This window comes from Salmo salar, chromosome 04 (genome assembly GCF_965601325.2).
Source record: "Salmo salar chromosome 04, fSalSal1, whole genome shotgun sequence".
Classification (NCBI taxonomy): Eukaryota; Metazoa; Chordata; class Actinopteri; order Salmoniformes; family Salmonidae; genus Salmo; species Salmo salar.
The window spans coordinates 34,244,054-34,268,244 of NC_138294.1; the positions used below are offsets into that span (position 1 = coordinate 34,244,054).

The following is a 24,191-nucleotide window of genomic DNA, read 5'->3' on the forward strand; positions in this document are numbered from 1 at the left end:
AAAGATAGATTTAAAAAAATAGATGAGAAAATCAAAGCATCCAATATGTCTGTTCCACCACAGGTAAGTGGTAGTCTAACTATGCAGCTGATACTGTACTTGAGCACTAAATCAAGCCACTACTGTGTGATGAATGGGTATTGAAGGAATTTCAATTTCAAACCATGAGTGACACCATGTGGTTAAAGGTAATACCTCACCTGGTGTGTGTGTGTTTTTCCGGTGTGTGTGTGTGTGTGTGTGTGTGTGTGTGTGTGTGTGTGTGTGTGTGTGTGTGTGTGTGTGTGTGTGTGTGTGTGTGTGTGTGTGTGTGTGTGTGTGTGTGTGTGTGAGTACATACTTGTGTGAATACTTTTTGACAGAGAATGACCCTGTGTCATCTATTCATTATTTCTTAATTCAGAGTTCATTACAATGGATTAAGCATATCATGCCCGAGTAATAATATTGAGACAGTGATATTTGGAAATCATTTGTATGACATCCAGACACAGTATTAACCCTCTCAGTCTCGTCAAGATCAACAAAAGGCTAATATTGATTAATGAGTCTAATAAGTAGATAATGATTGTTTTCATTGCTAATCTGCGTATTTATGTAGAGGTTGCTATGAGACAAACTACATCCGAAATGAGGCAAGAGTGAAGTTACAGGAACATAACAATTAATAATGAAGACATGCCTGTTCATTCGCTAATGGAATTTCCCTAAAGTACCTGTTTCGAGGAGTCAAGGTAAAGTAAATTCAATTGTAAAGGTGAATTAAATTCCATAAATGTTCAAAGAAAGCTTATTTACATTTACATTTTAGTAATTTAGCAGAAGCTCTTATACAGAGCTACTTACAGTTAGTGCATTCACCTTATGATAGCTGGGTGGGACAACCACATATCACAGTCATAGTGTACATTTTTTTTATGTCAAATTGAAAATATAAAGAAAACATTGTATAAAATTACACAAAAGTGTATGGTTATATGTTAACAAAAACTAAGAAATAAGGACATTGATTCATTTATTCATTTGTAGGTCTGAAAGTCTGCTTTCATGATGAAATTTGCTGTACTTGCCATAATGCTTTTGGTTACTGTGCCTGAAACTGTAAGTGCAAAATTAACTCATCAAAATATCCAGTATATTTTTGTAATTTCAAAGTACACAAACATTTTGTTCAGAACCCTTTCAGTGGTATGATCAATTTAAGCAATTACAAATGTGTGTTTCAACCTGAATAATAAATTGATACATTGATATGTTTGATGAGTTTGAATCCTTTTTACAGCACTCTGGCCGTCGTCACTATCATGGAAGCTACTCTGACAGTGATGAGGTAAGGGTTTATTTACATTTCTTAAACATAGCTATTTTAAGTATACCCTGTCTGTTGTGGGTTTTTTTGTGATCAAATTTGTATTTTTTTTGTTATATGGTGATACAGTAACTCTGTCTTGTGTTTTTGTTAGAGGTTCTATCTTGCCCTGATCCCAACATTTCACTGGTATCGACCGAGGCCAGTGCCTCCCCGACTTCAGTTCCCTCTCTGGCCCTTCTTCCCTGGATTACTGCCCCAGCCGGCCCCTGCTCCTATCCCAGCACCAAGTCCTGGACCAAGTCCCAGCCAGACCACCACTGCCCCTGCCACCACTAGTAAGAGGGGAGATAACGGATAAACAGGAACATCTCAGAACCGGACCAATACCAACCCAATGGATCTTCTTTTGGACTATATGTTTTTATTCTAAAACCACAATAGTACATTCAATAACAACATATTATACTTTATTCATAAAAAAATCTGGGTGAAATTGTGTATCTTCTTGTTTCAAGTTTTGTTTAATGTTCATTTTTGTTTATTGAATTTAATTCAGCTGTATTAATCACACTTTATTATTTGTGCATTTCTATATATTTGCAATTTTGTTAACTATTCATTGGAATTTGATTTTCTGGTTCATCTTATTGTCTTTGTGTGGATTCATGTTGAAGATCTGCTTTTCTTAATATGTGTACATCTCAATGTATATAGTGGTAAGTATCTTTTTATACACTGTATTATTTTTATATTTTCCTACAATCATTTAAATTTGACATCAACATTTTATTTTGTGACAGCCATAAAGGTGTGGACTATATGAGTCAAGGTAATCATAAGCTTAAAGGCTACTGGGTGGGTCTGGCGTTTTGTCTGATTTCACACAGGATTATACCTATGTGTTGGCAACACCCCTGGATTAGACCTACAGCATGGACACACACCAATATCATTGGATTAACAGAGATTAGGTCTAAACTCACTGTTGATGCTGTAATACCTTCTTGTCATGACTCAGATGTCTCTTTCTGCAATGGCTGATGGCAGAAGCAAGATAGCCTACACCTACAGTCAGCATTAAATGCTAATCATTCTTCTTACAGTAAACTCCAGAACACTGGTATTCTAGAATATCAACAACAATCCTAAAGGCGCAGTGCAGTCAAAAACTCAATTTTCCTGTGTTTTATATTTCCACACTATGATTTTGGAATAATACTGTGAAATTGTGAAAATTATGACGATGCCCTTTTAGTGAAAGAGCAGTTTGAAAAGACCACCTGGAATTTCTGCCTGTTTTGGTGGGATAGAGGTTTGCCTTGCCTGGTGACATCACCAGGTGGTAAATTACTTAATAGACAATAAGAAAGAGAGTTCCAAACGTCTCTGCCAATAACAGTTAGTTTTCATGTTCTCCTCCCCGCTCAGACCACTCTGGAGAAATTGCTCTTTGCTAGGAAGCAATTTTAGTTCTTTTGACAATTTGTATTGAAAGAAATCACAGTAAAGTACTTAATTGTTACCCATAAATGATTTGATTTTGAGATAACAACGTCTGCATTGGACCTTTAAAATACTCCACAATCAATTTAGGCTAAAGGATCTTAAATAGACTCATAACTCTGCTTAACCCTGATGAACATCTTGACAGAAACGTGATAAGATCTAATTAATTGTTTTTAGAGAATTCTAGAAATACCAGTGTCCTAGAGTTTCTTTTCAACTACTGTATATAGTGTACGTTTTTCCTCCATGCACCTGAAACTATATAAGGTGTGCAGACTACCCTCTTTCTTGCTTATGACTTTCAGTGATGTCCGTTTGTTAAGTATGATCAAGTGTAATCAATACCATGATCAGAAACAGACGATACAGTGACTTCATGTCTTATTAAGGCCAGGCACCACAGGCTGAAATTACATTTTTGCATTTGCCTAGATTTTTTATTTTGGTCTGAAAAGTAAAAATACAAATGTCATCAACATTTTTATCATTTTTGCCACTTACATTTTGTTTACATACATAAATAATTTGAATTAGATATAATTTCAAAGCCCATTTCATAGAGAATGTTACAAACTGGACCAATGTTTACTCTGGAAAAATGTGTACTGTAGCATTGGGGAAAAGGAGTGGAAAAATGTGGTAAAAATGTGGTAAAAAGGTAAATGGTAAATGTTTTATTACCGTAGCATTATTATATGTTCTCTATATTTATGTACTTGAAAATGTATAAATTGAGAATTCAGCACACATCTTGTGGACAAAATCTGAATGACACTTAGGCTCCTACCTTATTGTATGGCCTTTCGCTTGCATTTCAAAGACGATGGAACAAAAAAAAAGAAAAGGCCAGTTTTTTTGTATTAGATCTAATGTGTTATATTCTCCTACATTAATTTCACATTTCCACAAACTTCAAAGTGTTTCCTTTCAAATGGTATCAAGAATATACATATCCTTGCTTCAGGTCCTGAGCTATAGGCAGTTAGATTTGGTTATGTCATTTTTGGAGAAAATTGAAAAAAAGGGTTCCATCCTTAAGATTAAGTCAGTGGGCTATTACTGTGTTGTAGCATTTATATATACATATGTCACGACTTCTGCCGAAGTCGGTTCCTCTCCTTGTTCGGGCGGCGTTCGGCGTTCGGCGGTCAACATCGCCGGTTTTCTAGCCATCGCCGATCCACCTTTCATTTTTCCATTTGTCTTGTCTTGTTTCCCTTCACGCCCTGGTTTCAATCCCCTCAGTATTAGATGTGTATATAACCCTCTGTTCCCCCCATGTCTGTGTGTGGAATTGTTTGTTGTTTCGTGTATGTACACGCTAGACTGGTTTGCGCTGGGTTATGTCAACCCATATTGTGTTTAGTGTTCTTAGTGCCGTGTGTTTTGTTCGCCGAAATAAAAGGCTCCTTTGGCTACCCAACTTCTGCGCTCCTGCGCCTGACTTCCTTACAGCCAGTTACGCATACCTAACAGAATTCCACACCGTACCACGGAGTCAGCAGGAGCAGGTACCCCGGTTATAGGAGTCGAGGAGCGCGTCAGAGAACACGCGGCGATGCTACAACATCTCGGCGTCGCGATGGCCCGCGTCTTCCAGACCCTGGACTGCTGGGAGAGACTGAGAGTCCCTCCAGCACCTCCACCAGCACAACAGGGGTTACCACTACTCGTCCCTCCTGTACCCGGTCCCAGTGGGATGCGTCTTGCCCTTCCCGGGGAGTATGATGGGACACAGTGTCAGGGTTTCCTGCTACAGCTGGACCTATACCTGGGCACCGTTTACCCGGCTCCCTCGGGAAGGGTGAGGGTGTCCGCCCTCGTCTCGTGCCTCTCAGGGAGAGCTCTGGAGTGGGCTAACGCCGTGTGGGGAGAAGGAGATGCGGCGTTGGATGACTTCGAGGAGTTCACCCGCCGCTTCCGGGCAGTCTTCGACCACCCGCCTGAGGGTAGAGTGGCGGGTGAACGTCTTTTCCACCTGAGGCAGGGGACGAGGAGCACCCAGGAGTTCGCCCTGGAATTTCGGACCCTGGCCACAGGATGGAACGACAGGGCCCTTATCGACCACTACCGTTGCAGCCTGCGCGAGGATGTCCATTGGGAGTTGGCCTGCAGGGATACCACCCTCACCTTGGACCAGCTGGTGGACCTGTCCATTCGGTTGGATAAACTGCTGGTCACCCGCGGACGTCCAGAGAGGGCTCTGTTGATTCCCTCTCCCAGCACCACCGCTCCGGTGCCTATGGAGCTGGGAGGTGCTGCGCTCAGGGAGGCCGGAGGAGGGGCTTTCACGTGTACCATCTGTGGCCGCAGAGGTCACACTGCTGGTCGGTGCTGGGTTTGTTCCTCTAGGGGTCGAGGCAGCAGGCAGGGCACTCTGGCGTCGCCTCAGGTGAGCCTGCACCACTCTCATCCAGAGCCCTCTGTTGTACACCTGTTTGTGCATGTTTACTTTCCTGACTTTACTTTTCCCCGCATTCCCAGCATAAGGCGCCAATCGATTCAGGCGCGGCTGGGAATTTTATTGACAGAGCATTCACCCATAGGTTAGGGATCCCTATTGTTCCAGTGGTTAGGCCTTTCCCAGTTCACAGTTGACCATTAGGGTCCGGGTAAATTAGGGAAGCTACCATTCCCCTGGGCATGGTGACGCAGAGGGGTCATGAGGAGAGAATCAGTCTCTTCCTCAATGACTCTCCTGCATTTCCCGTGGTATTAGGCCTTCCCTGGTTAGCTCATCATGACCCCACCATTTCATGGCAACAGAGGGCTCTCACGGGGTGATCGCGAGAGTGCTCAGGGAGGTGTTTAGGGGTTTCCATTGGTGCTACTATGGTGGAAGGTCCAGACCAGGTCTCCACCATGCGCATTCCCCCCTTCCAAAAAGAAGGCGACTCAATTACCACCCCATCGATGGGCGGATTGTGCGATAAATCTCCTGGTAGACGCCGCACTTCGCAGGAGTCACGTGTATCCCCTGTCACAGGCGGAGACGGTGGCTATGGAAACATATGTCTCCGAATCCCTGCGTCAGGGGTACATTCGGTCGTCCACTTCACCCGCCTCCTCGAGTATCTTTTTTTGTGAAGAAGAAGGAGGGAGGTCTGTGCCCGTGTATTGACTACCGAGGCCTAAATCAGATCACGGTGAGGTACAGTTACCCGCTACCTCTTATCTCCATAGCGATTGAGTCAATGCACTGGGCGCGCTCCTTCACCAAACTAGATCTCAGGAGCGCTTACAACCTGGTGCGTATCCGGGAGGGAGACGAGTGGAAGACGGCGTTGAGTATGACCTCAGCGAATTATGAGTGCCTCGTCATGCCGTATGGGTTGATGAATGCTCCATCAGTCTTCCAAGCCTTTGTAGATGAGATTTTCAGGGACCTGCACGGGCAGGGTGTAGTGGTGTATATTGATGACATTCTGATATACTCCGCTACACGCGCCGAGCATGTGTCCCTGGTGCGCAGGGTGCTTGGTCGCCTGTTGGAGCATGATCTGTACTTCAAGGCTGAGAAATGCCTGTTCTTTCAACAGTCCGTCTCCTTCCTAGGGTACCGCATTTCCACCTCAGGGGTGGAGATGGAGAGTGACCGCATTTCAGCCATGCGTAATTGGCTGACTCCCACCACGGTAAAGGAGGTGCAGCGGTTTCTAGGGTTTGCCAATTACTACCGGAGGTTTATCCAGGGTTTTGGTCAGGTAGTGGCTCCCATTACCTCACTGCTGAAGGGGGGACCGGTACGTTTGCAGTGGTCGGCTGAGGCGGACAGGGCTTTTGATCACCTGAGGGCTCTGTTTACCTCGGCTCCCGTGCTGGCCCATCCGGATCCCTCTTTGGCGTTCATAGTGGAGGTGGACGCGTCCGAGGCTGGGATAGGAGCCGTGCTCTATCAGCGCTCGGGTACGCCACCTTAGTTCCGCCCCTGTGCCTTCTTCTCGAGGAAGCTCAGCCCGGCGGAGCGAAACTATGACGTGGGGGACCGGGAGCTGTTGGCTGTCGTCAAGGCTCTGAAGGCGTGGAGACATTGGCTTGAGGGGGCTAAACACCCTTTTCTCATCTGGACTGACCACCACAATCTGGAGTACATCTGGGCAGCGAGGAGACTGAACCCTCGTCAGGCAAGGTGGGCCATGTTTTTCACCCATTTTGTTTTCACCCTAGCTTACAGACCAGGTTCCCAGAACGTGAGAGCAGACGCACTGTCCTGGCTGTATGACACAGAGGAGCGGCCCATGGATCCCACCCCCATACTCCCGGCCTCCTGCCTGGTGGCACCGGTAGTGTGGGAGCTGGACGCGGACATTGAGCAGGCGTTACGTGCAGAGCCCGCTCCCCTCCAGTGTTCCGCTGGGCGTCTGTACGTTCCGTCTGCTGTCCGTGACCGGTTGATCTATTGGGCCCACACGTCACCTTCCTCTGGTCATCCAGGCATCGGTCAGACGGTGCGCTGTCTCAGTGGGAAGTACTGGTGGCCCACTTTGGCCAAGGACGTGAGGGTTTATGTTTCCTCTTGCTCCGTGTGCGCTCAGTGTAAGGCTCCTAGGCACCTGCCCAGAGGTAAGCTACACCTGGAGTGCGTTCATGGAATGTCTGGGGGTCTCGATCAGCCTTACCTCGGGTTTTCACCCTGAGAGTAACGGGCAGGTGGAGAGAGTTAATATCCTCTTACATGTAGATGTTCCGCTAGCGGAACGCCTCGCCAATATCCAATGGTAGAGCGTGGCGCGAATTACAAACTCCTCAAAAATCCCAAAACTTCAATTTTTCAAACATATGACTATTTTACACCATTTTAAAGACAAGACTCTCCTTTATCTAACCACATTGTCCGATTTCAAAAAGGCTTTACAATGAAAGCAAAACATTAGATTATGTCAGGAGAGTACCCAGCCAGAAATAATCACACACCCATTTTTCAAGCTAGCATATAATGTCACAAAAACCAAAACCACAGCTAAATGCAGCACTAACCTTTGATGATCTTCATCAGATGACACTCCTAGGACATTATGTTATACAATACATGCATGTTTTGTTCAATCAAGTTCATATTTATATCAAAAAACAGCTTTTTACATTAGCATGTGACATTCAGAACTAGCATACCCACCGAAACTTCCGTTGAATTTACTAAATTACTCACGATAAACGTTGACAAAAAACATAACAAATATTTTAAGAATTATAGATACAGAACTCCTTTATGCAATCGCGGTGTCCGATTTGAAAATAGCTTTTCGGTGAAAGCACATTTTGCAATATTCTGAGTAGATAGCCCGGCCATCATGGCTAGCTATTTTGACACTCACCAAACTCAGATTTACTATAAGAAAAATTGGATTACCTTTGCTGTTCTTCGTCAGAATGCACTCCCAGGGCTTCTACTTCAACACCCAATGTTGTTTTGGTTCCAAATAATCCATAGTTATATCCAAATAGCTGCGTTTGTTCTTGCGTTCAAGACACTATCTGAAGGGTGACGCGTCGGCACATATCGTGACAAAATTTTTTCAAAATATTCCATTACCGTACTTCGAAGCATGTCAAACGCTGTTTAAAATATATTTTTTTGCGATTTTTCTCGTAAAAAAGCGATGATATTCCGACCGGAGACCTTGTTTTTGTTCAAACACTGAAAATGTAAAATGGACTCTTCACATGCACGCGCGCACCCGTGTCATTGTTCTCAGATCGACCACTTTCCAAATGCCCTACTGTTTTTCGCCCAGGGACTACAGAGTCATCATTCCCCATTCTGGCGCCTTCTGAGAGCCTATGTGAGCCTTAGAAAATGTCACGTTACAGCAGAGATCCTCTGTTTTCGATAAAGAGGCTATAGAAGGCCAAGAAATGTCAGAGAGGGCATTTCCTGTATAGAATCTTCTCAGGTTTTGCCCTGCCATATGAGTTCTGTTATACTCACAGACACCATTCAAACAATTTTAGAAACTTTAGGGTGTTTTCTATCCAAGTCAAACAATTATATGCATATTCTAGTTTCTAGGCAGGAGTAATAACCAGATTAAATCGGGTATGTTTTTTATCCGGCCGTGAAAATACTGCCCCCTATGCTAAACAGGTTAACCAGGATGTGGGTAGGTTTCTGTGGTCTTATTGCCAGGACTTTCCAGGGGAGTGGGCGACGTTCGTGCCCTGGGCAGAGATGGCCCAGAACTCGCTTCGCCACTCCACCACTAACCTCTCCCCCTTCCAGTGCATACTGGGGTACCAGCCGATTCTTGCTCCTTGGCATCAGAGTCAGACCGAAGCTCCTGCGGTGGATGACTGATTCCGGCGCGCGGAGGAGACATGGGATGTCGCCCATGTTCACCTTCAGCGCACCGTACTGCGCTAGAAAGCCAGCGCAGACCGTCACCGCAGTGAGGCCCTCTTGTTCGCACCGGGGGACCGGGTCTGGCTCTCGACCCGGAACCTGCCCCTCCGCCTGCCCTGCCGAAAGCTGGGTCCGCGGTTTGTGGGGCCGTTCAAAGTTCTGAGGAGACCGAACGAGGTGTGTTACAGGTTACAGCTCCCCCCCAATTTTCTATATTAACCCCTCGTCCCATGTGTCTCTCCTCAGGCCGGTGGTGGCTGGTCCGCTCCAGGAGTCTGAGGTGCGGGAGGTTCCTCCACCCCCTCTGGACATCGAGGTGGCCCCGGCGTACTCCGTTCGCTCCATACTGGATTTGAGGTGTCAGGCGAGGGGCCTTCAGTACCTCGTGGAGTGGGAGGGGTACGGTCCGGAGGAGAGATGCTGGGTTCCGGTGGTGGACGTGTTGGACCCTTCAATGCTGCGGGAGTTCCACCGTCTCCGTCCGGACCGCCCTGCACCTCGCCCTCTGGGTTGTCCCCGAGGCCGGTGTCGGCGCACGGGTACTGTCAAGACTTCTGCCGAAGTCGATTCCTCTCCTTGTTCAGGCGGCGTTCGGCGGTCGACGTCGACGGTTTTCTAGCCATCGCTGATCAACCTTTCACTTTTCCATTTGTCTTGTCTTGTTTTCCTACACACTTGGTTTCAATTCCCACAGTATTAGACATGTATATAACCCTCTGTTCCCCCCCATGTCTATGTGTGGAATTGTTTGTTGTTTCGTGCATGTACACGCTAGACTGGTTGGCGCTGGGTTATGTTAACCCATTTAGTGTTCTTAGTGCCGTGTGTTTTGTTCGCTGAAATAAAAGGCTCCTTTGGCTACCCAACTTCTGCTCTCCTGCGCCTGACTCCCTTACAGCAAGTTACGCATACCTAACAAAATATATACACTGCTCAAAAAAATAAAGGGAACACTAAAATAACACATCCTAGATCTGAATGAATGAAATAATCTTATTAAATACTTTTTTCTTTACATAGTTGAATGTGCTGACAACAAAATCACACAAAAATAATCAATGTAAATCCAATTTATCAACCCATGGAGGTCTGGATTTGGAGTCACACTCAAAATTAAAGTGGAAAACCACACTACAGGCTGATCCAACTTTGATGTAATGTCCTTAAAACAAGTCAAAATGAGGCTCAGTAGTGTGTGTGGCCTCCACGTGCCTGTATGACCTCCCTACAATGCCTGGGCATGCTCCTGATGAGGTGGCGGATGGTCTCCTGAGGGATCTCCTCCCAGACCTGGACTAAAGCATCCGCCAACTCCTGGACAGTCTGTGGTGCAACGTGGCGTTGGTGGATGGAGCGAGACATGATGTCCCAGATGTGCTCAATTGGATTCAGGTCTGGGGAATGGGCGGGCCAGTCCATAGCATCAATGCCTTCCTCTTGCAGGAACTGCTGACACACTCCAGCCACATGAGGTGGCTGGAGTGCATTAGGAGGAACCCAGGGCAAACCGCACCAGTATATGGTCTCACAAGGGGTCTGAGGATCTCATCTCGGTACCTAATGGCGGCCCCCCAAAGAAATGCCACCCCACACCATGACTGACCCACCGCCAAACTGGTCATGCAGGAGGATGTTGCAGGCAGCAGAACGTTCTCCACGGCGTCTCCAGACTATGTCACGTCTGTCACATGTGCTCAGTGTGAACCTGCTTCATCTGTGAAGAGCACAGGGCACCAGTGGCGAATTTGCCAATCTTGGTGTTCTCTGGCAAATGCCAAACGTCCTGCATGGTGTTGGGCTGTAAGCACAACCCCCACCTGTGGACGTCGGGCCCTCATACCACCCTCATGGAGTCTGTTTCTGACCGTTTGAGCAGACACATGCACATTTGTGGCCTGCTGGAGGTCATTTTGCAGGGCTCTGGCAGTGCTCCCCCTGCTCCTCCTTGCACAAAGGCGGGGGTAGCGGTCCTCGTTGTTGCCCTCCTACGGCCTCCTCCACGTCTCCTGATGTACTGGCCTGTCTCCTGGTAGCGCCTCCATGCTCTGGACACTACGCTGAAAGACACAGCAAACCTTCTTGCCACAGCTCGCATTGATGTGCCATCCTGGATGAGCTGCACTACCTGAGCCACTTGTGTGGGTTGTAGACTCCGTCTCATGCTACCACTAGAGTGAAAGCACCGCCAGCATTCAAAAGTGACCAAAACATCAGCCAGGAAGCATAGGAACTGAGAAGTGGTCTGTGGTCACCACCTGCAGAACCACTCCTTTATTGGGGGTGTCTTGCTAATTGCCTATAATTTCCACCTGTTGTCTATTCCATTTGCACAACAGCATGTGAAATTTATTGTCAATCAGTGTTGCTTCCTCAGTAGACAGTTTGATTTCACAGAAGTGTGATTGACTTGGAGTTACATTGTGTTGTTTAAGTGTTCCCTTTATTTTTTTGAGCAGTGTATTTATTTTGTAAATATTTTTAAAATATTTTAAAACACAATACAACCACATATATGGACACAGTACAATACCATTAGAATAATTGAGGATGACAAATTTTTTTTTTTTTAAACCCCATATATTTCCATTGTGGTCTTCATGAAAATATTCACAAGATTATAACATGAAAACAAAATCTCATCAGTAAGGAGGAAATCATAAAAAAATGAATAAAATAGATTACCCTGCAACATTCATTGAAAACAATTATACTTTCTCTAAGCCTGTGCAGTTTTAAAGCATTTTGCCCATAAACCATTTCTTAAGGTTTATCTCTCTAGCGTAGCATGCAGATCACATGGGTTCAAACCCAGTCAGACACATAAAGACATTTATCTGCTCTTCATGACTAGATCCTAGCATGGCTCTTCCCTGTTTGTCTCAACTTCTGGGTCACAGACACACACAAACACACTTCCCCAGATTGTGGTCAGGCTTTATTGTGGCAAATCTGTCTTCAAGCGGAATAATAACATTTAGATGATATCATACATGTACCCTGTAATCAAAGTTGATTGTTGTGAGTAGCTTTGTGTGGTACACATTTTTAATTAAACTCAACAAAAAGTACATCTCAGAAAAGGAAATGAGGACTCATGGCAGTGTTTTGGCTATATCTTGGCTATTACATGTACACTTCTCAATTCAAGCACAGCCATGAACTTGTTCACAAAGCCTCACAAACTTCTTCAATCATTAACTTCTTAAATTATTTACCATTATTATCACATTCATCATGATCATCCTCATCATCATCACAGTCGACCACATGCTTCCTCCAATAACTTCACACTTAATACTTTAAATTATATAAAGTATGTAGCAATTCCATTTGGTTGAATACGCGTTTGACAGTGACATACCATTTGTCTACGTTCAAGAATGAATGGGTGAAGGAGTGGTTCATTTTTTAGTAGGAGTGGTTCATTTTTTAGTATGTCTCACTTTCTCTAGAGGCCACTAAGGTTAACCCCTATTACTGCCATGACACATCAACCACAGACCAAAATGTTTTTTACTATACTAAAATAATCACCTGAAGTCTGTCTTTTTCAGACTTTACAGCATTTTAGACATTTACAGTATTACAAAATGAGGGGAAGTCAATTAAATATAATCAGTGGTTTGTCTGTGGCCGCTATCACTCCACCTTAGTCAGGTAAGGATTTGATTCAAAACATACCTACATTTCTCGGCATCTGATTGGCTTCTGTCGATGGAAGTTTCTCTTCCCTTTATGCAATGTCTCATGTGAACAGTACCGTTTGTTTCTTAGGTCATATTCTTCTTGGTGATATTCTCGATTCTTCTTGAATGTTATCAAAGATAAGGTAACTGTAAAGCCATTTATTCAGTCTTTCAATGAGCTCTTTAATGAGCATTATGGTTTGGCAATGTGTTGATTTAAAGCTACGGGATCGGGGATCGGGACGGTTGTTGCTCAATATGCGATAATGTGACTAGAAAACAGCCAACTTTCCTGAACATGGACATGTCTTATATGGGCATAAAGCTTAAATTCTTGTTAATCTAACAGCAGTGTCCAATTTACAATAGCTATTACAGAAAAAAATACCATGCTATTGTTTGAGGATAGTGCACAACAAATCAAATCAAATCAAAATCAAATGTATTTATAAAGCCCTTCTTACATCAGCTGATATCTCAAAGTGCTGTACAGAAAGCCAGCCTAAAACCCCAAACAGCAAGCAATGCAGGTGTAGATGCACAGTGGCTAGGAAAAACTCCCTAGAAAGGCCAAAACCTAGGAAGACACCTAGAGAGGAACCAGGCTATGAGGGGTGGCCAGTCCTCTTCTGGCTGTGCCGGGTGGAGATTATAACAGATCATGGCCAAGATGTTCAAATGTTTATAGATGACCAGCAGGGTCAAATAATAATAATCACAGTGATTGTCGAGGGTGCAACAGGTCAGCACCTCAGGAGTAAATGTCAGTTGGTTTTTCATAGCCGATCATTCAGAGTATCTCTACCGCTCCTGCTGTCTCTAGAGAGTTGAAAACAGCAGATCTGGGACAGGTAGCACGTCCAGTGAACAGGTCAGGGTTCCATAGCCGCAGGCAGAACAGTTGAAACTGGAGCAGCAGCATGGCCAGGTGGACTGGGGATAGCAAGGAGTCATCAGGCCAGGTCATCCTGAGGCATGGTCCTAGGGCTCAGGTCCTCTGAGAGAGAGAAAGAAAGAGAGAAAGAGAGAAAGAAAGGAAAGAGAGAAAGAGAGAAAAGAAAAAAGAATGAAAGAGAGAGAGAAAGAGAGAAAGAATTACAGGCCACATACTTAAATTCACACAGGACACCGAATAAGACAGGAGAAAGACTCCAGATATAACAGACTGACCCTAGCTCCCCGACACATAAACTACTGCAGCATAAATACTGGAGGCTGAGACAGGAGGGGTCGGGAGACAATGTGGCCCCATCCAACGATACCCCCGGACAGGGCCAAACAGGCAGGATATAACCCCACCCACTTTGCCAAAGCACAGCCCCCACACCACTAGAGGGATATCTTCAATCACCAACTTACCATCCTGAGGGTGGGCGCCAACCCAGACAGAAAGATCACGCCAGTGACTCAACCCACTCAAGTGACACACCCCTCCTAGGGACGGCATGGAAGAGCACCAATAAGCCAGTGACTCAGCCCCTGTAATAGGGATAGAGGAGGAGAATCCCAGTGGAGAGAGGGGAACCGGCCAGGCAGAGAGAACAAGGGTGGTTCATTGCTCCAGTGCCTTTCCGTTCACCTATACACTCCTGGGCCAGACTACACTCAATCATAGGACCTACTGAAGAGATGAGTCTTCAATAAAGACTTGAAGGTTGAGACCGAGTCTGCGTCTCTCACATGGGTAGGCAGACCATTCCATAAATATGGAGCTCTATAGGAGAAAGCCCTGCCTCCAGCTGTTTGCTTAGAAATTCTAGGGACAGTTAGGAGGCCTGCGTCTTGTGAACGTAGCGTACGTGTAGGTATGTACGGCAGGACCAAATTGGAAAGATAGGTAGGAGCAGGCCCATGTAATGCTTTGTAGGTTAGAAGTAAAACCTTGAAATCAGCCCTTGCCTTAACAGGAAGCCAGTGTAGAGAGACTAGCACTGGAGTAATATGATCACATTTCTTGGTTCTAGTCAAGATTCTAGCAGCCGTGTTTAGCACTAACTGAAGTTTATTTAGTGCTTTATCCGGGTAGCCGGAAAGTAGAGCATTGCAGTAGTATAACCTAGAAGTGACAAAAGCATGGATACATTTTTTTGCATCATTATTGGACAGAAAATTTCTGATTTTTGCAATGTTACGTAGATGGAAAAAAGCTGTCCTTGAAACAGTCTTGATATGTTCATCAAAAGAGAGATCAGCGTCCAGAGTAACGCCGAGGTCCTTCACAGTTATATTTGAGACGACTGTACAACTATCAAGATTAATTGTCAGATTCAACAGAAGATCTCTGTTTCTTGGGACCTAGAACAAGCATTTCTGTTTTGTCCGAGTTTAAAAGTAGAACATTTGCAGCCATCCACTTCCTTGTGTCTGAAACACAGGCTTCCAGCGAGGGCAATTTTGGGGCTTCACCATGTTTCATCGAAATGTACAGCTATGTGTCATCCGCATAGCAGTGAAAGTTAACATTATGTTTCCGAATGACATCACCAAGAGGTAAAAAATATAGTGAAAACAATAGTGGTCCTAAAACGGAACCTTGAGGAACACCGACATTTACAGTTGATTTGTCAGAGGACAAACCATCCACAGAGACAAACTGATATCTTTGCGGTAGATAAGATCTAAACCAGGCCAGAACTTGCACGTGTAGACCAATTTGGGTTCCCAATCTCTCCAAAAGTATATGGTGATTGATGGTATCAAAGGTCTAGTAGCACGAGGACAGATGCAGAGCCTCGGTCTGACGCCATTAAAAGGTCATTTACCACCTTCACAAGTGCAGTCTCAGTGCTATGATGGGGTCTAAAACCAGCATTGCCTTTAAATTGTTTAACTTCGGTCAAACATTTTGGGTAGCCTACCACAAGCCTCCCACAATAAGTTGGCTGAATTTCCTCCTGACAGAGCTGGTGTAACTGAGTCAGGTTTGTAGGCCTCCTTGCTCACACACAATGTTTCAGTTCTGCCAACAAATGTTCTATAGGATTGAGGTCAGGGCTTTATGATGACCACTCCAATACCTTGACTTTGTTGTCCTTAACCTCTCTGGGCCGCTAACGTCCCACTCTATTCAACAGCCAGTGGAATCGCGTGTCGCGAAATACAAATACCTCAAAAATGCTATAACTTCAATTTCTCAAATATATGACTATTTTACACCATTTTAAAGACAAGACTCTCGTTAATCTAATCACATTGTCCGATTTCAAAAAGGCTTAACAGCGAAAGCAAAACATTAGATTATGTCAGGAGAGTACCCTGCCAAAAATAATCACACAGCCATTTTCAAAGCAAGCATACATGTCACAAAAACCAAAACCACAGCTAAATGCAGCCCTAACCTTTGATGATCTTCATCAGATGACACTCCTAGGACATTATGTTATACAATACATGCATGTTTTGTTCAATCAAGTTCATATTTATATCAAAAACCAGCTTTTTACATTAGCATGTGATGTTCAGAACTAGCATACCCACCGAAAACCTCCGGTGAATTTACTAAATTACTCATGATAAACGTTGACAAAATAGATAACAATTGTTTTAAGAATTATAGATACAGAACTCCTTTATGCAAACGCTATGTCAGATTTTAAAATTGCTTTTCGGCGAAAGCACATTTTGCAATATTCTGAGTACATAGCTCGGCCATCACAGGCTAGCTAATTTGACACCCACCAAGTTTGGGGCAACCTAAACTCAGAATTACTATTAGAAAAATTGGATTACCTTTGCTGTTCTTCGTCAGAATGCACTCCCAGGACTTCTACTTCAACAACAAATGTTGTTTTGGTTCCAAATAATCCATATTTATATCCAAATACCTCCGTTTTGTTTTTGCGTTCAGGTCACTATCCGAGCGCATTTCGTGACAAAAAAAATCAAAATATTCCATTACCGAACTTAGAATCATGTCAAACGCTGTTTAAAATACATTTTTATGCTATTTTTCTCGTAAAATAGCGATAATATTCCAATGTTGTATTCATTAAAAGACTGAAAGAAAAGAATTGAGAAGTCTCGTGAACGCGCATCTCAGTCTCACTGTCCCCAGGCAGGCCACTTACAAACTCTGCTGCTGTACTTTGCCCAGAGACGCGTCATTCCACTTTCTGAACGCTTTAGAGAGCCAATGGAAGCCTCAGAAAGTGTCACGTAACAGCACAGATGCTGTGATATCGATAGAGATGCAACAGAAGGACAACAAATTGTCAGACAGGGCACTTCCTGCATGGAATCTTCTCAGGTTTTGGCCTGCCATATGAGTTCTGTTATACTCACAGACACCATTCAGTTTTAGAAACTTTAGAGTGTTTTCTATCCAAATCTACCAATTATATGCATATTCTAGTTTCTGGGCAGGAGTAGTAACCAGATTAAATCGGGTACGTTTTTATCCAGCCGTGAAAATACTGCCCCCTAGCCCCAACAGGTTAAGCCATTTTGCCACAAATTTGGAAGTATGATTGGGGTCATTGTCCATTTGGAAGACCCATCTGTGACAAAGCTTTAACTTCCTGACTGTTGTCCTGAGATGTTGCTTCAATATATCCACATAATTTTCCTGCTCATGATGCCATCTATTTTGTTAAGTGCACCAGTCCCTCCTGCAGCAAAGCACCCCCACAACATGATGCTGCAACCCCCGTGCTTCACTGTTGGGATGGTGTTCTTCGGCTTGCAAGCCTCCCCCTTTTACCTCCAAACATAGCGATGGTAATTATGGCCAAACAGTTCTATTTTTGTTTCATCAAACCAGAGGACATTTCTGCAAAAAGTATGATCTTTGTCCCCATGTGCAGGTGCAAACTGCAGTCTGGCTTTTTTATGGCGGTTTTGGAGCCATGGCTTCTTCCTTGCTGAGCGGCCTTTCAGGTTATGTCGATATAGGACTCATTTTACTGTGGATATACATACTTTTGTACCTGTTTTCTCCAGCATCTTCACAGGGTCCTTTGCTGTTGTTCTAGGATTGATTTGCACTTTTCGCACCAAAGTACGTTCATCTCTAAGAGACAGAACTCGTCTCCTTCCTGAGCGGTATGATGGCTGCGTTGTCCCATGGTGTTTATACTTGCGTACTATTGTTTGTACAGATGAACGTGGTACCTTCAGGCATTTAAAAATGACTCCCAAGGATGAACTAGACTTGTGGAGGTCTACAATTTTTTTTCTGAGATCTTGGCTGATTTCTTTTGATTTTCTCATGATGTCAAGCAAAGAGGCACTGAGTTTGAAGGTAGGCCTTGAAATACATCCACAGGTACACCTCCAATTGACTCAAATGATGTCAATTAGCCTATCAGAAGCTTCTAAAGCTATGACATAATTTTCTGGAATTTTCCAAGCTGTTTAAAGGTACAGCCAATTCGGGCACATTTGGGCAGGTAGACTTGATGCAAAATGTTGTGTAGTGAGGTAATTCTCCCTTGGATCCATCTGAAACTTTGCACATGCACTGCTGCCATCTTGTGGACAAAATCTAAATTACAGCAAGGCTCCTGCCTTATTGTATGGCCTTTCTCTTGCATTTCAAAGATGATGGAACAAAAAAATTGAAAACGCCTGTTTTTGTATTATCTTTGATCAGATCTAATGATTTATATTCTCCTACATTATTTTCACATTTCCACAAATTTCAAAGTGTTTCCTTTCAAATGGTATGAAGAATATGCATAGATTTGGGTATGTCATTTTAGGCAAAAAATTGAAAAAAGGGTCCGATCCTTTTTTAACATTGTAATTTCTTCAAGGTCTTTGGGATGATTGTGGCAGTTCAACTGACAAGTGTTGCGATGGAAGGAACTGCTGTGCCTGTAAGAATCTTTCTATTTCACAAATAATTGTTATTCTATGATTTCTTTAGTATCACCTTAAAAATAAACATATTTTACAAAGTGTTTTTAATTGCATGGTAGGAACTAGGTAGGCCAGACTTTCATGCTGACATTTTTTTGGGGGCACAAAATCAGGCACATGATGACTAGGAGATTAAGAATACACAGATGTCTGATCTTAATTTGACCAGTTTCGTGGCAGGGGTAAAATAATCCTGCATCTGGATAAATTTGGTACATTTGTACATTGAATGTAGCAGTAGTAGGCGCTACAGTAGTAGAACATATATTCTGTCTGGTGCTTTAGCATTTGAGCGAGTGAGACAGAAAGTGGGTTTTCAGTGAATTTATGTAAATCACAAGGCTCATTTAAATTTCCTGCAGTGCAGGAACATTCTCAGCGACAACAGGGTGTTACAATTAAAATACTACATCTGTATTGGATGTGAGAGCTTATAAAGCATTTGACTATATTTCACCATATAAATCCTGACACAGCTCTACCACAAGCAGAGCTAAGAGGAGACCTAGTGCAGAGAGGCCCATCAGCGAAGGCCTCAGCTTCAGACCCAGTCCAGTGTGAAGCAACCCCAACCTAGTGTCCCTGAGCAGCGGGGCCCCAGGCTGGATCTCAGCCCCAGACGTGGTCCCTGCAGGGGCCTGCTGCATTGCCCAGACAACTGCCCTCTCATCCTCAGGTAAATTGAACAAACTGAATTTAGGCATTTTAAAAGACAAACAACTGGTTCCTATATCAGAATATTTTGAACAAGCCTAAACTACTTGTCATTGTCTTAAAATGGTTGATCAAACAAACAGTGAGCATAAATTAGGAATTATCAACACAATTAGGGGTCATCAACATTTAACAATCAGTTATTATTTAGCATAACCATATGCAAGGCCATAATAGTTGTACAGATATTGAATTTTAACATACTGTAGAATGTGATGTTACTTCATCTTCACATTTGTTCCCCTCTCATGGATACTTCCAAGGGAATCAGCAGGTAAGATGACTATGATAATGATAATTAGACACTGTGTGGTCTAATACAGTATACCATATAGATAAAGTATGCGACAGTCAAACTCAAGAAAAATCTTGTATCACCTGGTTTTCGTTCGAAAACCACATTTAATTAAGGTAAAATATGTAGCAAGCCCTAAAGGGGTTTGTCTTCAACTCAGTTCTATAGGATGGGGACTTTTCCACTTGAGTTCTACCGTCAATATATTTAGCAAACAGAAACCATCTGTGTTTGTCCTTGACTTGACTTATGGCAGACATTTGACTTGTTGGGGAAACTTAAACTCAATCTAATCATTATTTGACTTATGACTCCAGAAGGCTACACTGCAGAGTGGTGGTAATAATAATGATTTATTGTAGATGTTTGACACACTATCAACAGAATATTTTGGTGCCTGCCTTTGTAGGCAGTGTGACAGTTCATGTAAGGACATGGAGTGTAGTTTAGATCTCTCTTAATCTGTCTCTCTGGAGGCTAAAGGAAACCAAAGCACTCTAGGTTACCTGGTAAATGAATACTAAAAATGTTACCTCTTTTGGCACATGAACCACTAGCGGGACACCTACGACAACATCCGGTGAAATTCAAAATACAAAAATCGTAATATTAAACATTCACGAAAATACCAGTGTCATACATAATTTAAAAGCTTAACATCTTCTTAATCGATCCGCATTGTCAGATTTCAAAAAGGTTTTACGGCGAAAGAATACCATGCGATTATCTGAGGACAGCGCCCCACATCAAAATACTTTTTCAACCAGCACAGGCGTCACAAAATCACAAATAGCGATTAAATAAATCACTTACCTTTCAAGATCTTCCTCTGTTTGCAATCCCAAGGGTCCCAGATACACAATGAATGGTAATTTTGTTCGATGAAGTCCTTCTTTATATCCAAAAAAGTCAGTTTAGTTGGCGCCAATGATCTCAGTAATCCACTCGTTCAACATGCATACAAACAAATCCAAAAAGTTACCGGTAAAGTTTGTCAAAACAAATCAAACGATGTTTCTAATTAATCCTCAGGTACTCTAATATCTAAATAAACAATAATATTTAAATAACGAAGAGCGCACACATCATTCATGTGCCAACAAGACTACTTTTCTAATGAGAGACACCTTGTATCTTCCAACTATTTGCTCATTTTTCAAAAAACAAGCCTGAAACCCTTTCTAAAGACTGTTGATATCTAGTGGAAGCCACAGGAACTGCAATCTGGGTCCTATCTATTTGTATTTCCCGTAGGCTAGCACTGGAATGGCCTGTGACCTAAAAAAAAAACATTTTCCGGATGGATTTTCCTCAGGTTTTTGCTGCCATATCAGCTCTGTTATACTCCCAGACATTATTTTAACAGTCTTAGAAACTTCAGAGTGTTTTCTTTCCAATGCTACCAAGTATATGCATATCCTAGCTTCTGGGCCTGATTAACAGGCAGTTTCCTTTGGGCACGTCAGTCATCCGAAATTCCGAACAAAACCGGTCTCCAAAACAGGTTTTAAGTATTGTGTAAATATGTAATCTCTTTACAGTTCTCCCAATATGAATACCCATGGTTTTTCCAAGCAGAAGTCCCACATGTTCCACATTTTCCACAATTCCCGGCAAAGGCTTCCCCAGTAAACCCAGCGGCACCAGTCACCCCACCATCACAACCAGTGCAACCAGCACAGGTACCACAGTCTGACCAACAGCAGCAGCAGCAACAACAGGTACATAAAAATAAATGACAATAAAGTCTAAATAAACCTATTTTATGCAAAATAGCAATATGCTTGTGTCTTTTTTTCTGAAAAGGTTTTGTTTTGTTCAGAAATACCAATTAAAAGAAAAAAATGTGTACTGCCCACAGAGTCCCCAATTCTTCTACATTTTTTGACAACCAATGGTAAACATTCAGTAAGACAATTGTCATTATTTTCAAAGACATCATTTTATTGCTTTTATTGTACCATCGGTAATCGTCTCATTATACAGTGTGCCAATTCCGTTCTAGAATGCTCCATTTGGAGGTCTGAGCTCTGAAGGGCTTGAGGTAATGTAAGAAAGATCCTTATCAAAGATCCCTATCAATCAACGTTTATTTTGAAACTCATTGAACTCAGTGAAAAGGATGTATCTGCAACAGTATAAAGAACGCATTCATTTTGCACATTCCTCTTTCTTTCTCTTTCTTTCTCTCTCTCTCTCTCTCTCTCTCTTTGTCTGACAAATGGCAGGTAGAATCGGTCGCATTGGGGAAGTACTTGCCCGGTCTAGGGGGAAGCATGCCCGCAGCCAGTCTGCCCATTGGCACTATGGCCCAAAATCCAGAGCTTCCCTCCTTCAGTCTGTCCTTGCCTGGCCTCCTACCCACCATGGGGTTCTCTCCTGGGGGTCTCCGCAGCAGACAGGCCATCTATCCTGGGTTGGTTCCCAACGTAGGTAGTATTGGCGAGTAGGAGTTGTATTTATATGTGTTGTATTTGTTGTATAATATTTCAGTGTTTTACTATGTATTTAGAATGAACAGGGTTGTTTCTTGACTGTTAATTCTTGACTGTGTTGTGAGTTTCTGTGTATAAAAAATCCTACAAGAAATGCTAATTAAACCCCACACCAGCATTTTGACAACCTCTGGTGTCATCTTCAATCTTGTTGCAACACCTGTCTTTATCTGTTGCCCCAATTTCCTTTCTTGTCTCCACCAGTTTGTCTGTGGCATTGGCTACATCCAGCTTTCAAATAATTAAACCCAAACATAACTGCTGCCAAGGCAGCTGAGAGCTTTACATCACAAATCTCTGCAGGCCGTTGACATACTAATTATCTCCCAAATATATAAATACATATCATTCAGATAATCAGCACTATCTCCCTTCACCTCATTTTTGTGCCTTAATTACCCACTCAGAGATGAAAACAGCAGAAAACATAGAGAAAACCCCACATTTTCCACTTGAACCTAGGTTGCAACACAAATGATTCGCTATTCCATATGTAGTGCACTACTTTTGATCGGGGCCGAATAGGGTGACATTTTGTAAGGCAGCCTAGATGTATCCAAGCACAGGAAGCTCATGCGATGCCTCTAGGTTGGACCTGGATTAGAAATGATGGCCACACTTTATTTGGATAGTCCAGATTGTCCATCTGTAAATGCTCTACAGACGGTCATACTAGCAACAAACTACAGTAGCTTTTGATAAGAAAATGCTTGCTCAGGTTACGGTTAAGGTTAGGTTTAGAATTTAGAACTCCCTTGTGTCCTCCTCCCAGAGTGCTAAGAACCTTGGCTTGATCCTGGACAACACCCTGTCGTTCTCCACTAACATCAAGGCGGTGACCCGATCCTGTAGGTTCATGCTCTACAACATTCGCAGAGTACGACCCTGCCTCACACAGGAAGCGGCGCAGGTCCTAATCCAGGCACTTGTCATCTCCCATCTGGATTACTGCAACTCGCTGTTGGCTGGGCTCCCTGCCTGTGCCATTAAACCCCTACAACTCATCCAGAACGCCGCAGCCCGTCTGGTGTTCAACCTTCCCAAGTTCTCTCACGTCACCCCGCTCCTCCGCTCTCTCCACTGGCTTCCAGTTGAAGCTCGCATCCCCTACAAGACCATGGTGATTGCATACGGAGCTGTGAAGGGAACGGCACCTCCATACCTTCAGGCTCTGATCAGGCCCTACACCCAAACAAGGGCACTGCGTTCATCCACCTCTGGCCTGCTGGCCCCCCTACCTCTGAGGAAGCACAGTTCCTGCTCAGCCCAGTCAAAACTGTTCGCTGCTCTGGCACCCCAATGGTGGAACAAGCTCCCTCACGACGCCAGGACAGCGGAGTCAATCACCACCTTCCGGAGACACCTGAAACCCCACCTCTTTAAGGAATACCTAGGATAGGATCAAGTAATCCTTCTAACCCCCCCCCCCCCTTAAAAGATTTAGATGCACTATTGTAAAGTGGTTGTTCCACTGGATATCATAAGGTGAATGCACCAATTTGTAAGTCGCTCTGGATAAGAGCGTCTGCTAAATAACTTAAATGTAAATGTAATGTAGAATAAGGGTTAGGGTTAGGGCTACGGCTAGGGTTAGTAGATAGTTATTTGAAATGTTACTGATAGTCTGTAGCCCATCTACAGATGGACTATCCAATTAAAGTGTTACTGAAATTATAGAAAGGTAGAGAGGCTCAAACTATTCATCAGTTGTTTTTTGTCATGTTTACCCACATGACAGGTGTAGGTGATAGAGGTTAAATACATGACTATTCACCAGGGAACAGAATCAAAGGTAAAAGCAACACAGATACTAAAGCATAGGGGATGTAAGTAAATATGTATCCAAAAAAGCACACATGAACAGGGTGCTAAAAACACCTAAAAAAAGAACTCCTAAAATAAATATTGCATTTCAAAAAGTGGTGCCAATGTTGTTTGAGGATAATTTGAAGGGTGTTAGGATTGATATTAAAGCTGTTCTCTG

At 43.4% G+C, this 24,191-nt stretch overlaps 1 long non-coding RNA gene across 1 annotated transcript; it reads left to right on the top strand.

Annotated features, from left to right (window-relative positions):
- The first annotated feature begins 432 nt into the window (after positions 1-432).
- LOC106602789 (uncharacterized) lies at positions 433-4,241 on the top strand. The gene is made up of 4 exons (XR_001328297.3): positions 433-734; positions 1,030-1,101; positions 1,283-1,330; positions 1,464-4,241. It is a non-coding gene; the product is annotated as an uncharacterized LOC106602789 (long non-coding RNA).
- The last annotated feature ends 19,950 nt before the right edge of the window (positions 4,242-24,191 follow it).